We start from the raw sequence: 14,652 nt of genomic DNA on the forward strand, positions 1-14,652 counted from the left end.
CCAATCACAACCACTGAAATTGAAAGTGTGATTAAAAATCTTCCAACAAACAAAAGCCCAGGACCAGATGGCTTCACAGGCGAATTCTATCAAACATTTAGAGAAGAGCTAACACCCATCCTTCTCAAACTCTTCCAAAATATAGCAGAGGGAGGAACACTCCCAAACTCATTCTACGAGGCAACCATCACCCTGATACCAAAAGCAGACAAAGATGTCACAAAGTAAGAAAACTACAGGCCAATATCACTGATGAACATAGATGCAAACATCCTCAACAAAATACTAGCAAACAGAATCCAAAAGCACATTAAAAGGATCATAAACCATGATCAAGTGGGGTCTATTCCACTGATGCAAGGATTCTTCAGTATACACAAATAAATCAATGTGATACACCATATTAACAAATTGAAGGAGAAAAACCATATGATCATCTCAATAGATGCAGAGAAAACTTTCGAAAAAATTCAACACCCATTTATGATAAAAGCACTGCAGACAGAAGGCATAGAGGGAACTTTCCTCAACATAATAAAGGCCATATATGACAAACCCACAGCTAACATTGTCCTCAATGGTGAAAAACTGAAAGCATTTCCACTAAGATCAGGAACAAGACAAGGTTGACCACTTTCACCACTATTATTCAACATAGTTTTGGAAGTTTTAGCCACAGCAATCAGAGAAGAAAAAGAAATAAAAGGAATCCAAATTGGAATAGGAGAAGTAAAGCTGTCACTGTTTGCAGATGACATGATACTATACATAGACAATCCTAAAGATGCTACCAGAAAACTGCTAGAGCTAATCAATGAATTTGGTAAAGTGGCAGGATACAAAAAGAATGCACAGAAATCTCCTGCATTCCTATACAATAATGATGAAATATCTAAAAGTGAAATTAAGAAAACACTCTCATTTACCATTGCAACAAAAAGAATAAAATATCTAAGAATAAACCTACCTAAGGAGACAAAAGACTTGTATGCAGAAAATTATAAGACACTGATGAAAGAAATTAAAGATGATACAAATAGTTGGAGAGATATACCATGCTCCTGGATTGGAAGAATCAATATTGTGAAAATGACTCTGCTACCCAAAGCAATCTACAGATTCAATGCAATCCCTATCAAACTACCACTGGCATTTTTCACAGAACTAGAACAAAAAAAATCACAATTTGTTTGGAAACAAAAAAGACCCGAATAGCCAAAGCAACCTTGAGAATGAAAAATGGAGCTGGAGGAATCAGGCTCCCTGACTTCAGACTACACTACAAAGTTACAGTAATCAAGACAGTATGGTGCTGGCACAAAAACAGAAAGATAGATCAATGGAACAGGATAGAAAGCCCAGAGATAAACCCATGCACATGTGGTCACCTTATCTTTGATAAAGGAGGCAAGAATATACAGTGGAGAAAAGACAGCCTCTTCAATAAGTGTTGCTGGGAAAACTGGACAGCTACACGTAAAAGTATGAAATTAGAACACTCCCTAACACCATACAGAAAAATAAACTCAAAATGGATTAAAGACCTAAATGTAAGGCCAGACACTATCAAACTCTTAGAGGAAAACATAGGCAGAACACTCTATGACATCAATCACAGCAAGATCCTTTTTTGACCCAACTCCTAGAGAAATGGAAATAAAAAGAAAAGTAAACAAATGGGACCTAATAAAACTTAAAAGCTTTTGCACAGCAAAGGAAACCATAAATAAGACGAAAAGACAATCCTCAGAATGGGAGAAAATATTTGCAAATGAAGCAACTGACAAAGGATTAATCTCCAAAATTTACAAGCAGCTCATGCAGCTCAATAACAAAAAAAAAACAAACAACCCAATCCAAAAATGGGCAGAAGACCTAAATAGACATTTCTCCAAAGAAGATATACAGATTGCCAAGAAACACATGAAAGAATGCTCAACATCATTAATCATTAGAGAAATGCAAATCAAAACTACAATGAGATATCATCTCACACCAGTAAGAATGGCCATCATCAAAAAATCTAGAAACAATAAATGCTGGAGAGGGTGTGGAGAAAAGGGAACACTCTTGCACTGCTGGTGGGAATGTGAATTGGTACAGCCACTATGGAGAACAGTATGGAGGTTCCTTAAAAAACTACAAATAGAATTACCATATGACCCAGCAATCCCACTACTGGGCATATACCCTGAGAATATCATAATTCAAAAAGAGTCATGTACCAAAATGTTCACTGCCACTCTATTTACAATAGTCAGGAGATGGAAACAACCTAAGTGTCCATCATCGGACGAATGGATAAAGAAGATGTGGCACATATATACAATGGAATATTACTCAGCCATAAAAAGAAAGGAAATTTTGTTATTTGTAGTGAGGTGGATGGACCTAGGGTCTGTCATACAGAATGAAGTAAATCAGAAAGAGGAAAACAAATACCGTATGCTAACAGATATATATGGAATCTAAAAAAAAAAAAAACAATGGTCATGAAGAACGTAGGGGCTGGATGGGAATAAAGATGCAGACCTACCAGGGAATGGACTTGAGGAAATGGGGAGGGGGAACAGTAAGCTGGGACAAAGTGAGGGAGTGGCCTGGACATATATACACTACCAAATGTAAAACCACTAGCTAGTGGGAAGCAGCCGCATAGCACAGGGATATCCACTTGGTGCTTTGTGACCACCTAGAGGGGTGGGATAGGGAGGGTGGAGGGAGGGAGATGCAAGAAGAAAGAGATATGGGGATATATGTATATGTACGGCTGAGTCACTTTGTTATAAATCAGAAACTAATAAAATGGTAAAACAATTATACTCAAATAAAGATGTTAAAAATTAATTAATTAATTATTTTTTAAAAAAAGAATGACCTTTTGTCCTTTGTGACAACATGGATCAACATAGAGGGTATTATGCTTAGTGAAATAAGTCAGACAGAGAAAAACAAATACTGTATGTCATCACTAATATGTGGAGTCTAAAAATTAAAAGAAATGAATAAATATAACAAACTGAAACAGGCTCACAGATATAGAGAACAAACAAGTAGCTACCAGTGGGAAGAGGCACGGGCAGGAAGGATATGCTAGGAAAGGGGATTAAGAGGTACAAACTACTGTGTATAAAATAGATAAGATACAAGGATATATATTGTACAGCACAGGGAATATAGCCAATATTTCTTAATAACTTTAAATTGAGTATAATGTATAAAAATATTTAGTCACTATGTTGAATACCTGAAACTAATATAATGTTGTAAATCAACTATGCTTTATTAAAAAATGAAAACACTGTATTTTCTTTCAAATAAATACGTCAGATTAAGCACAAGCATTTACTTCCTAGGCCTATTGTACCACATTGAAAAGGAGCCAACAGATAGAACAGTAGAGTGTAGGAAGTTTATCAGAGGACAGTGCTTTTCTGGAAGGAGAAGGCTGATGGAAATGTGTGACAAGTACTGAAATGGTGTGGAGGAAGAAAGTATGAGGATGCTCTATTGGATCCCAGAAGCTAGAAATTGTATTCAGAGTAACCTGGGATAAAATGAGGGGCCAAAAGCAGAGGGGTACAGGATGACTTTGGCTGCTTTCCAGCCCAACAATGCTCATAATTTCCCCACACAGGCATTTATTCCAAGACCTAAAAACCCAGGGCATGTCTCCATAAAACATAATTCTAGTATACATGATTTTGCTTCTAAATTTTGGTATGTGAAAACTCAAAGCCTCTTGGACACTTCTGCTCAGCAATATGAAGTTATACTTTAATTAATTCTGCTGATATAGACAGACCTTCTAGTAGTTAAGGGCCTAGATTCTGAGGCCAGAATGCCTGAAGTTCAGTGGGGCTTATAAGAGTAATAATACATTTGAAGTTCTAAAATGTTCTCAATAAGTGCTCCATTAAATTAGTTGCTGATATTATTATAAATTTAGGGAAGACGTCTAAAGGACATTAGCCCTATTTGTATAACCACAGAAGAAGAGTAGCAGATTTTTAGATCAGGGTTCAGCAAACTTCTTCTGTAAAGAGTCAGATAGTAAATATTTTTGCCTTTGTAGGCCATGAGGTCTTCATTGCAATTACTCAACTCTATGGCAAAAAAGAAGCCATAGGCTTCTTATAAATAAATAAATAGATGGGTGTGGTTTTGTTTGAATATATCTTTATTTTAAAAAAAGACAATGCACCAGGCCAGATTTGGCTTTGTGCTGTAGTTTGATGACCCCTGTTGTAGAATAAATGACTTGGTTTTTAAATATAAGAGTAAAAAAAAGGATCACTAGACACAGAAGATGCGGAGGACACTGTGAAGAACTTCCCAGATACTCCTCCTTCAAGGAAGAACCTGGGCCTCACATGTTGGGACGGTTGTGGACACATGGAATTTAGCTGCCAGCCTCTTCAGTGATTGTCCCAGCTGCAGAGTGCCTCACCCAAGGTCACATCCTTTCCTGGAGTGTTCCACATTCTGTAACTGCCAGATGTGACAGTATATGTATGTCTGACCATCTCCACCCATCCGGGGATATTCTAAATGCTCATTCAATTCCAGAGCTGTTCCTGAGGCAGTGGAGGCTGTCTTTTAAGCCTGCACTGCAGATCAACTTCTTCCTCTGCTCAATCCTGTGTTCTTCCCCTCTCTTCTGCTGGTGTTGATCCCAAAGGCACCCCTTAATACATATTTTGCCCACTAAATTCTGTCTCATGGTCTACTTTCCCAGGAGCCTATGATTTGAGGAAAACAGAGATTCTGAAAGAAAGACCAAGATAAACCCACAGACAATCTGACCTTGCAAGAAAAAGAGAGAACTGAGAGAATAGAGGGAAAAGTAAAAGAAATTAAATAAGTAAGAAAGCAATGCACAAAGAATTAAGAAGATACTTCAGCCATAAAATTATGAGATCCATAAATAAACTGAATAAAATTTATAGAATAAAGAACATAAAAAGAGTTGAACATAAAACATCTGAAGATATAGGGAAAGTCAGAGAGGACCTATCTAAGTGAGAATATTTTTTTCAATGGGAGCTTTAAGAAAAGAAAAGAGAAAATGGAGGACACTAAAATATTAAAGAAATATTATCATGTACCTAAAATGAATCCCCAAACTAAACTGTGGAAGATATTTAATTTTCAATAACAACCTAACTTTCCTTTTAAGCTTCATTTTATGGAAAAACTTAATGGGGTATGAAATGGAGAATTCCTGTGGTTTTAATTAGCATTTCCTAATTACTGATGAGATTGAGCCCCTTGTCATATGGTTACTGGCCATTTAGAAATTGTCTACTGTAAATTGTCAGTTCAAGTCTGATGCCCATTTTTTTGTGTGTTACCTGTCTTCTCTTTATTGATTTATGTGCTACTTATATAACTCATATATAACTCCTTTGTAGGTTATGTGTATTGTAAACGGCTTATATCATTCTGAGTTACTTGTTCATTCTTTAGTAGTTTATTTTGATGAATAACCCAATTTATCAATCTTTTTCTTTATGGTTAGTGCTTTTTTGTGTATAATACTTAAGAAATTTTGCCTATCCCAAGTCTTGAAAATATTATGTTTTCTTTTAGAAGCTTTATTGTTTTACTCTTTATATTCTCATACAGAATTGATTTTGTCTATGGTTTGAGAGATTATATGGGGATGTAAATGACCCAAAGCTATTTATTTATTTATAAGTCTGTTTATTCTCCTATTGTTGTCTAGTGCCACTTTCATCATAAATCAAGTGTTCAAACATGTTAGTGTCTTTCTAGGCTCTATCATGTGCAATTAGAGTATTTACCTATTGAGCCTATTCTATACAGCTTATGTCCTTTAAACTTTTTTTTTTTCAAGATTGCCTTGGTTATTCTTAACCTTTTGAATAAGCCTTTAAATTTGCAGACATCCACACACACATACACACAAAACTACAGGAATTTTTACTGATATTTCTTTAATCTATAGGCCACTTTGGAAAGAATTATCTTTACAATTCTGAGACTTCGATTTATAACTATGGTACATCCCTCCATTTATTTAATTTCTCTAATACTTTGCATTTTTTTTTCTGCAGGGTATTTGATATTTCTTGATACTAATAAAATGATACATTTTTTAATTTTCTAATTTCTATTGAGCTATATTTTATTTTTTATATTAAACATATTCTTCTGTACATTTTTTTGTATTTCTCTGTACAAAATTATGACTTTTATAACTAATTTTAGTGTTTTTTTTCTTTCTTTACAATCCTTATACCATTCCATCCCTTATCTTATTATGCTCAAAGTGATCCTTAGAAGAATATTGAACAGAAGGGGTGATACAGATCATCTTTATCTCATTCTTCATTTCAGGGGAAATTGTTCAGTATTTCACCGTTTCATCACCTATCAAGATGTTAGCTGATTTCTGCTTTTTAAAATTTTGTCTCTAGACACTTTTTATCTGATTAAGAGTTTTTTTTAATTTCATAGTTTATTATCAAATGGCTTCTTTGCATTCACTGAGATATTTTCCCAGTATTCTTTCTCTATGTTGAGTTGCATTGATTTTTAAATATTATATGCCTTCGACTATCTAAACTAAATCCTATTTATTTATGATATATTATTTTTTGTATTTACTGGTGATTTAGTTTACTATTTTTTTTTTTAGGATTTTTATACTATATCCAGGAGAGGAGTATGTTATTTTCATTTAATCTCATTTCCTGTTAAGATTTTATATTTTGTAATGTTTGGGTTTTGATTTTTGATTTCTATCCTGTTGCTCCCATAAAAGAGGCATCAACATTTGAGAAGACATAAGAAGAAACAATGGTGTGGATAGAGGGAATGGGTGGGTTTAGGACAATGTGGTATGCCTGCTGATCTCTGAGGTTCATTTAAAATTCGTGGTCATGACTCTGGAGGGTGAACAGTTAGCATACTTGTAAGTCTTCTCCATCCACTGCCAGATGCTCAGTTGCAGTATAATGTAGATGGAGATTTCGATGTGGTGGTAACAGATATGATACAAAAGAGTGAAAGTCATGGGATGAGAACAAGAGGAAAGAGTGTCCTGAGAGGGAGGCTTTTAGTTACAAAAGAGTCTGATTATAAAGGTAGATAAATATGAAAATATGATAAACACATGCTAAACTTTTACCCATAGACACATGGCATATAAATAAAATAATTAAAACTCCGAGAAAAATAAAATCTAACACAAAACCAAAAGTAAAAGATCTAATTAAAGAAAACAGTGTTCTACGTATGGAGCAATATAAGGTGTTTCATCATTTTAAGCAATTGGTGGAATGTTACAAATGGGAGTTGCAGTGATCTTGATGCTAAGAATATGCTCCTTAGAGTATCTCAGTGTTATGATATTGGGATACTAACACACCATCTGGTTTTATAGTAATCAATAGCCACATGGTTTTACTTATATACTGATATTCATGGGTTTTCAACTTTAAGAATCAAGATGAAACAAGACTTCATTGTGATTTCCTATTTATATATACATATTATCTTTAAAGAAATTGATCATTGGATAAGGTTCAAGGTGGAAGGGAGGATGAAAGGGCTGAGTCAAGAGCTTTCATCAGTAAATAGAAAGGTGTTATTGAATGTTAAAATGGTAACCTACAGTGTAAATAGATATTGTCTTAGTGATGTGCTAGAGCTGGCCTGCAATGGATTGCTAGAGCTAATGGCTAGAGTTTCAGGACTTTTTCAAGTCAGTTCTCTGGTAACTTGAAATTAGCCATGGTGGGAATATTCACGAAATATTCCCACCATAGAAGTCAGCAAAGGCTACAAATTGGTTTTTTTTTTCTTTTTTTTCTTTCTCCTCAGTGAATGCACTGTTAAAATTTTACAAGCACATCCCTGGTTATAACCATGGAACAACTGTAGAGACGATTGACCTAAATTTTTTAAGTAAGACAAATCTCTCACTGTCAACTCTTGTGAGGGAGTAATTAGATACTACTGAAATGCATAAATCAGGAAATACAGCCTTGAGCTACTAGAAAAGAGAAAAGGAAATAAAAAGAAATGTTTAAAAGAAATTGATTCAGCAGATTGTAATTGGGATTAGGAAGATTGGGGTGAGAGATTAATTTTTTGTTAAGACATTTTCTGTTCTATATGCTCACTAACCACATCACACTGGAATTTCTTTTAATAAGTCTAAATATATTAATTATGTAATGAAGTATATAGATTTATGAATTAACTTTAAAGCTGCTTTCCTAGAGAAATGAATCATTCCATGCCTCTGATTTTATTTTCCCATTATTACTGCCAGTCATCATTTAGACATAAAAATTGAGAAATGCACATAAATATGAAATATAATTACAAATAGTGTCTACCCTCATAGTTACCTAAATCATTTCAATGGGTTAAGTGCTTTCAGTTCACTTATCAGGCATAAGAATGACATTCTTTGGGGGATTCTAATCTCCTCTCCTCCCTGTGGAAGTCTCATTTGTCTTCCTAAGTGCAGAAGGTGGGCTGTGGTTGAAGTGCAGCTGCCTTGAGGTAAGCAGAGCAAAACATATACAGCAAAGGAATCACAACCTTTCTGCAGATATGTTCCTGTAAGGGGAGAAGCAGATCTTGAAGTTCCAGCTGAAATTATTCCAGAATGGTATGAGAACTGAATTGTATTTTCCTTCTCTCCACTCTGAATTATTACTTTATTGCTTACTTCACAAATTACCTGGCCTTTCCACCTCATTTTAATTTTTATTGCTATGAGACTGTAGAATCTATTTTTTTATAGGGCATGTTCCAGGAAGAAATTCATTTGCATGTGTTTCTAATTTTAAGATTGACTTTTATGTTAGTTTCAATGTGAACTTGAGAACCCAGCTGAATTTCAGAGGTGAACTCTTGATGGGAAAAGAAGAAGTTTGGTTCAGATATGAGTCACGGTGTGTCAAAATCATATGAAAAGGGGAAAACATATTTTTGGGTATCCCTCACAGTTATAAAAATTGTAATGTGCAATCAGTTCTGCTTATGAATGTATGTGACTTAAAAAATTTTTTTTAAACATCATTATTGGAGTATAATTGCTTTACAATGGCATGTTAGTTTCTGCTGTATAACAAAGTGAATCAGTTATACATATACATATATCCTCATATCTACTCCCTCTTGCATCTCCCTCCCTCCCTCCCTATCCCACCCCTCTAGGTAGTCACAAAGCACCGAGCTGATCTCTGTAGGGAATATTTTTAAGTGGACTTAAAACTTTACCTTTTGGGGGAAGAAAAACCTCTACATTTAAATACACATTATTAAAAACTTGAAAATTACCTACTTGTTTCCCAAAAGAGAAATAAAAACCTCTTAACTTACTTTTCAAATCTGTCACAAGAAAATATTTTCAAATCTGTGTTCACAGTAAACAGAAAACTGTCACATTCAGTAGAAAATCAGGTTTTATATTTGATTGTCAAAATAGATAAGTGGCAACTGTGACAGAAGATTAAATTTTATCTTTCCTTGGTGTACAATAACATAGCTAAAATTTATAGGCTGGGACTATGGTGGAGGTATAACCTATCAATTTTTAGAGTTTAAAATATTACTGAATACTGAATCAGAATATTAAAGATAGGAGGCTTCTTAATTACAATTTAATCACTTTCCTCCAATTTAGTTGTAATAAAATTGACATAAACACAGTTTCAATGTGATTAGTTCTGTATTGTTGTATTGTAGAAACAGAAGAGAGAAGCAGTTAACATAAGCTGACATGGTTTGAGGAAAAAAATCTCCAAAGTGCTGGCTCTGGTAGCCATCCAAGTAAAGAATGAAGGAAATACATTCCAAGTAGAAGAAAATGTACATGAATAGTTATTTATGGGGTAGAGTCTGTACCACTTATGTAACTTGTAACAGAAATCCAAAAGACAACTGGCTTTGACAATGAAGCTATAATTTATGTCACTTAACAGAATGTTAAAAAATGTAGTGGCCTCCATTTGTGATATGAATTACTCTCTGGCTTAATTCCTTACCTATTTTTGTAGTGTGTTGTATGTTTTCTTAGTTTTTTTTTTTTTGAGTGCTTTACTTCTTTGATTGACAAGATGGCTGCTCATAGCAGTTGGAAAATATGTTTTTATACTGAAGTCTAGTAACAATGGAAGAATACTTCTCACAAAATACTGGAATGCAAATCCTTCAGACTGACTGGGCACTGTGTCCAAACCTGGATACATCATAGTTGCTGGGGGAATTTTATGAGTTAATTGGATTTAGCTTTGGATCCATTGGCATTGGCAAGAAGTTTTGGATTACAATGACTAAGACAAATAAGTGTCCTCTTGAATCTAGCAAGAGGGTTAGCTTCCCATTAATCAGAGAAATTTAATGGAAAAGAGTGGATACCCTGATACTGCAGGTACTATAGGAAGTTTCTATACCTACATATTGCTCTCCCCAGCACCATCCCCCTCTTCTGTGCTTTGTTTTGTTCTTATATCACTATTTATGAGGCCTTATATGTTATTTAATTTTTCTATTCGTTTTCTGTCTTTTCACAATTAAATATGAAATCCATAAAACAGAGATTTTTATCAGTTTTTATCATGGATAAATCGCTAGTTGATAGTCAATAAATATGACTTGACTAAATAAAAGAATAAATACAAGTAGAACAGAAAAATCTAGGGTTGCTTCCATAACATGTGTGATTACATGGATTTAGTGACTTCTAAAGACTTAGGAATTGGGTTGGAGATAATACCATCAAGGATGTACATGTCAAGAGTTACCACCTGTCCCTAGGAAACTAAAATGATTGGCCACCCTAGTATCAAGGTGCCTGGGAGAAATATGTCCAGAGAATGAATATTTGTTGAGTTATAAACATTTAAGTGTGATTTTAACAGGGTAATGAGTTTTCCCAAGATTATGTCGATGTGGAAGAGACAATTATCTTCCTGTCTAATGTCCAGTGTAGGCTTAAAGGCTTGTTATGCATTTTGCTTTGTAGGTGAATTGTGAGCGCTAGAAGAATGGTCTGAAAATTCCATAGGTCTGGCTCTGTCTTTGCTTTAAGAGTATGAGTTAAATGCAGTGTTTGAAGTTTCTACCCTCTCAAGATCAGCTAACTAAGAAAGATGCCAGGCAGAAGCATCAGTATAAAAGGAAATAAAACATCATGGAAGGAGTATCTTAGGGCACAAGAGAAGCAGTTATCAAGCAAATTTTGATTTTCTGGAGAGGTTAGCAAACTTTTCAAGGTAAAGAAACCCTAAGTTGCCTTTATTTCAAAAGTCACAATGAACTACATGAAAAGTCTTGTTTTCTTTACACTGTTGGCAGCAGAGCTAGTTGTAGTTGATCCCCTGGTCTGCAAATTACATTACAGATTTGCAAATAATGAAAGCACTTAATACTAGAGTTTGAGATATTGGGACTTATGAAATACCAGCAGTGACACTGAAAGGCAAATGGATATATGGATCTCAATTATAAAACACTGCCTCGGACTCTGTTGGAAAGCCTTAGTGTTTTGATTAATTTGATTAAATGTTGAAATAATAATATTTTGCATTGATTGTGTTAATGACAGAATATTAAAAAAATGATTTCACAAGTTTCTTCGTGCCTATTTAATGTGTCTACTAGAAAATTTTTAAAAGATATGATTTGCATTTGTGGCTCACATATAATTTCTATTGGACAATATTGTTCTATACTTCTTAATCTCTCTCAATTCAACTACAAATACAAAATGAGAGAATACATTGTGTGTGTGTGTGTGTGTGTGTGTGTGTGTGTGTGTTGGCATGGTTGGAATTATTAACAAGTTAGTAATCATGTTGTTTCCCCTCATCCATCTAGAGCTTTTGTCTGATCCTAAATTTAAAATACTAAACACCAGTAACATAACATGAAAGTACTTTTAGCTTCTTTATACACATAAAATGAATATTAAATAGAGTACATTATGGAGTGGAATTGTTCTTTTATCTCTAAATAGAGAAAATGTTTTGTAGAAGTATAGAGTAAATCTTGGAACATTTTCCCCTAACTTTTATACAGCACTCTCTTAAGAAGAGAGAGCAATTTAAAGCATATGTCACAGATTTTACAAGTATTATTTTAATGACAGCTTTCAAATATTGATACCATTTATCATGTAAAATCTTCTGAACTCTGAGATCATGTTGAAATTCCATAAAATATATTATTACAGTGTCCATGTTTAGTAATGTGGTACTTGCTGAATTTTGTACACAATTCTAAATTAGAAAATATAAATAAAGATTGTCTTCAACTTTATAATAATAAATATTTACATCATTTTTCCATGAAAGGAATCATGAAAGGGAAGAACCTGCAACCAAGAATATTCTATTCAGCAAGGCCCTCATTCAGATTTGATGGAAAAATCAAAAGCTTTACAGACAAGCAAAAACTAAGAGAATTCAACACCACCAAACCAGCTTTGCAACAAATGCTTAAGGAGTTTCTCTAAGAGAAAAAGCAACAGCTAGAAACAGGAAAATTAAGAATGGAAAAGCTCACTGGTAAAGGCAAACATACAGTAAAGGTAGGAAATCATCCACACACAAATATGATATCAAAACCAGCAATTGTGAGAAGAAGAGAGCACAAATGCAGGATATTGGAACTACACTGACATGTACACACTGCTGTATTTAAAATAGATAACAAACAGGGACCAACTGTAAAAAAAAAAATAAATTAAATTAAAAATAGAAAGGAATCATTTGAAATGCTTATGATGTGCCAAATACTTTCCTAAGTTGAATTCTCACAATAAAACTATAATTGCTTACTATAAATACTTTTTTTTTTTTTTTACAGACCAGGCAACAGATATACAGAGAGGTTGACTAACTTATAAAAGGTCTCCCAGCTAGTCAAAGAGTAGATTGGGGATTCAGACCTAGAAGTCTGGTACCAAAGTCTATACCTAATCATCATGATAAACTCTTTCTCTTAGCAATGATGTTTTGATAGTATTTCATATCTAAACTATTTTGATAATCATAAAATATAGCTCATTATAATTACATTTAAACTTTATAAATATATTTTTTTAACAAAGTAAAAGAGACTAACATACTGAGCACTGACCATGTGCCAGAGACAGTGATAAGAACTTTACATTTATTATCTTGTTAAATGTCACAACTGGGACCCCCAATTTAAGGATGAGGAAATTGACAACTCCATAGATTGAGAGCACAATCCCTGATTGTGCCTGAGGCCAAAATCCTGCTCTTTACTGCATAGAACTAGAGACAAATTGCAAGAGATAAAATCTTGGATGCTTGGAGACCACCAAATATAGAGTGGTGATGTGAATTTTAAATATAGGACTTGCTGCAAAATTTAATATGAAGTAAAGAAAGGACAAACTACTGGGTATAAGAACAGAGAATGAGACAGAAAAAAAAATGAGTGAAAATTTACAAATAGAAGCTAACTTTAAAAAATAATTGGTTCTTTCATTTAACCACATAAGTGGAAAAAAAAATGAGTTCCAAGAGAAAATCAGATGGTAAAGACATAGGAATATAGGTAAAATTCTTATATATTTCAGTATATATTCCTTTGAAGTTACTCATTATAGTGTATCTTTATAATGATTATCTTTATGATCTTTATACTAGTTGAGATGTTCACATTTGTTTTAACTAGATCACCTTCAGTGCGTTCTTGAAAACAAACTGCTATTGATTCTTTGAAGTATGTGCTCTGAGGCCCTGAAGGAGGTTTTCTGAACAAAGAGGAATTATCATGCTCTTGTTACTATTTGCTATTTTCCTGTGGGTTTCACTTAAAGGGTGATTGAGCCAAACTCTCTGTAACATCCCTATTCTAGAAAAAGATTCAGTCCATTTGGTAATTAGTGAGATAGGGACTTTGGTGGTTAGTAGAGCAGGTAGTAAAGATATTTGTGGCTTGCACAATATAAGAGGTTATAAAACCACAAGATCAGATCTCTTCACTTCACCCTTTTTGCCTGTGGTCTTTAGGACACTGTAAGTGAACTAATTGCTCTTTGTAGCATAGAGCATGAACTCAGATTATGAGCAGTGGGCAGTAGGCGTGTGCAGCTATGTGTTTAAATGTACTCGAAGGTTAATAATGTCAGAGAAAGGAAACAAATGTTATTTATGAGGACCTTGTTGGGTTTAGACTCTGACTGCATTATAACATGGTGTCCTCACAACAACTCTCTAAAACAGGTATTATTACCTTTTTACATTTGGGAAACTAAGGGACAGGGAGGTTAGATAACTTGTCAAATAACACACAGCAAATAATTGATGGGATTGGGCCTCAAACTCCAGTCTTTTTTATTGTAAACTCAGTTGCTGCAAATCAGCAGTTCCCCAGGGGAATACAACTTATTTGAAGACTTATAAATTCTCACCCAGGTATTCTTTAGTCTTTTAGAAAACACTTATGGATTCAAATTTACGGCCAGCTCCACACTTGACACATAATGGATTGAAAGCTACTGGTTTGGGGCCTCATTTCTGGAAACACCACTATCATAAGCAAAAAAGAATTTATCTGGACTTTGTCTCAGAATGACTAACCAAAAACATTATCAGATACCTCAAAGATGAATAGCATAGTGACAGACAT

Source organism: Mesoplodon densirostris, chromosome 12 (assembly GCF_025265405.1).
Source record: "Mesoplodon densirostris isolate mMesDen1 chromosome 12, mMesDen1 primary haplotype, whole genome shotgun sequence".
NCBI lineage: Eukaryota > Metazoa > Chordata > Mammalia > Artiodactyla > Ziphiidae > Mesoplodon > Mesoplodon densirostris.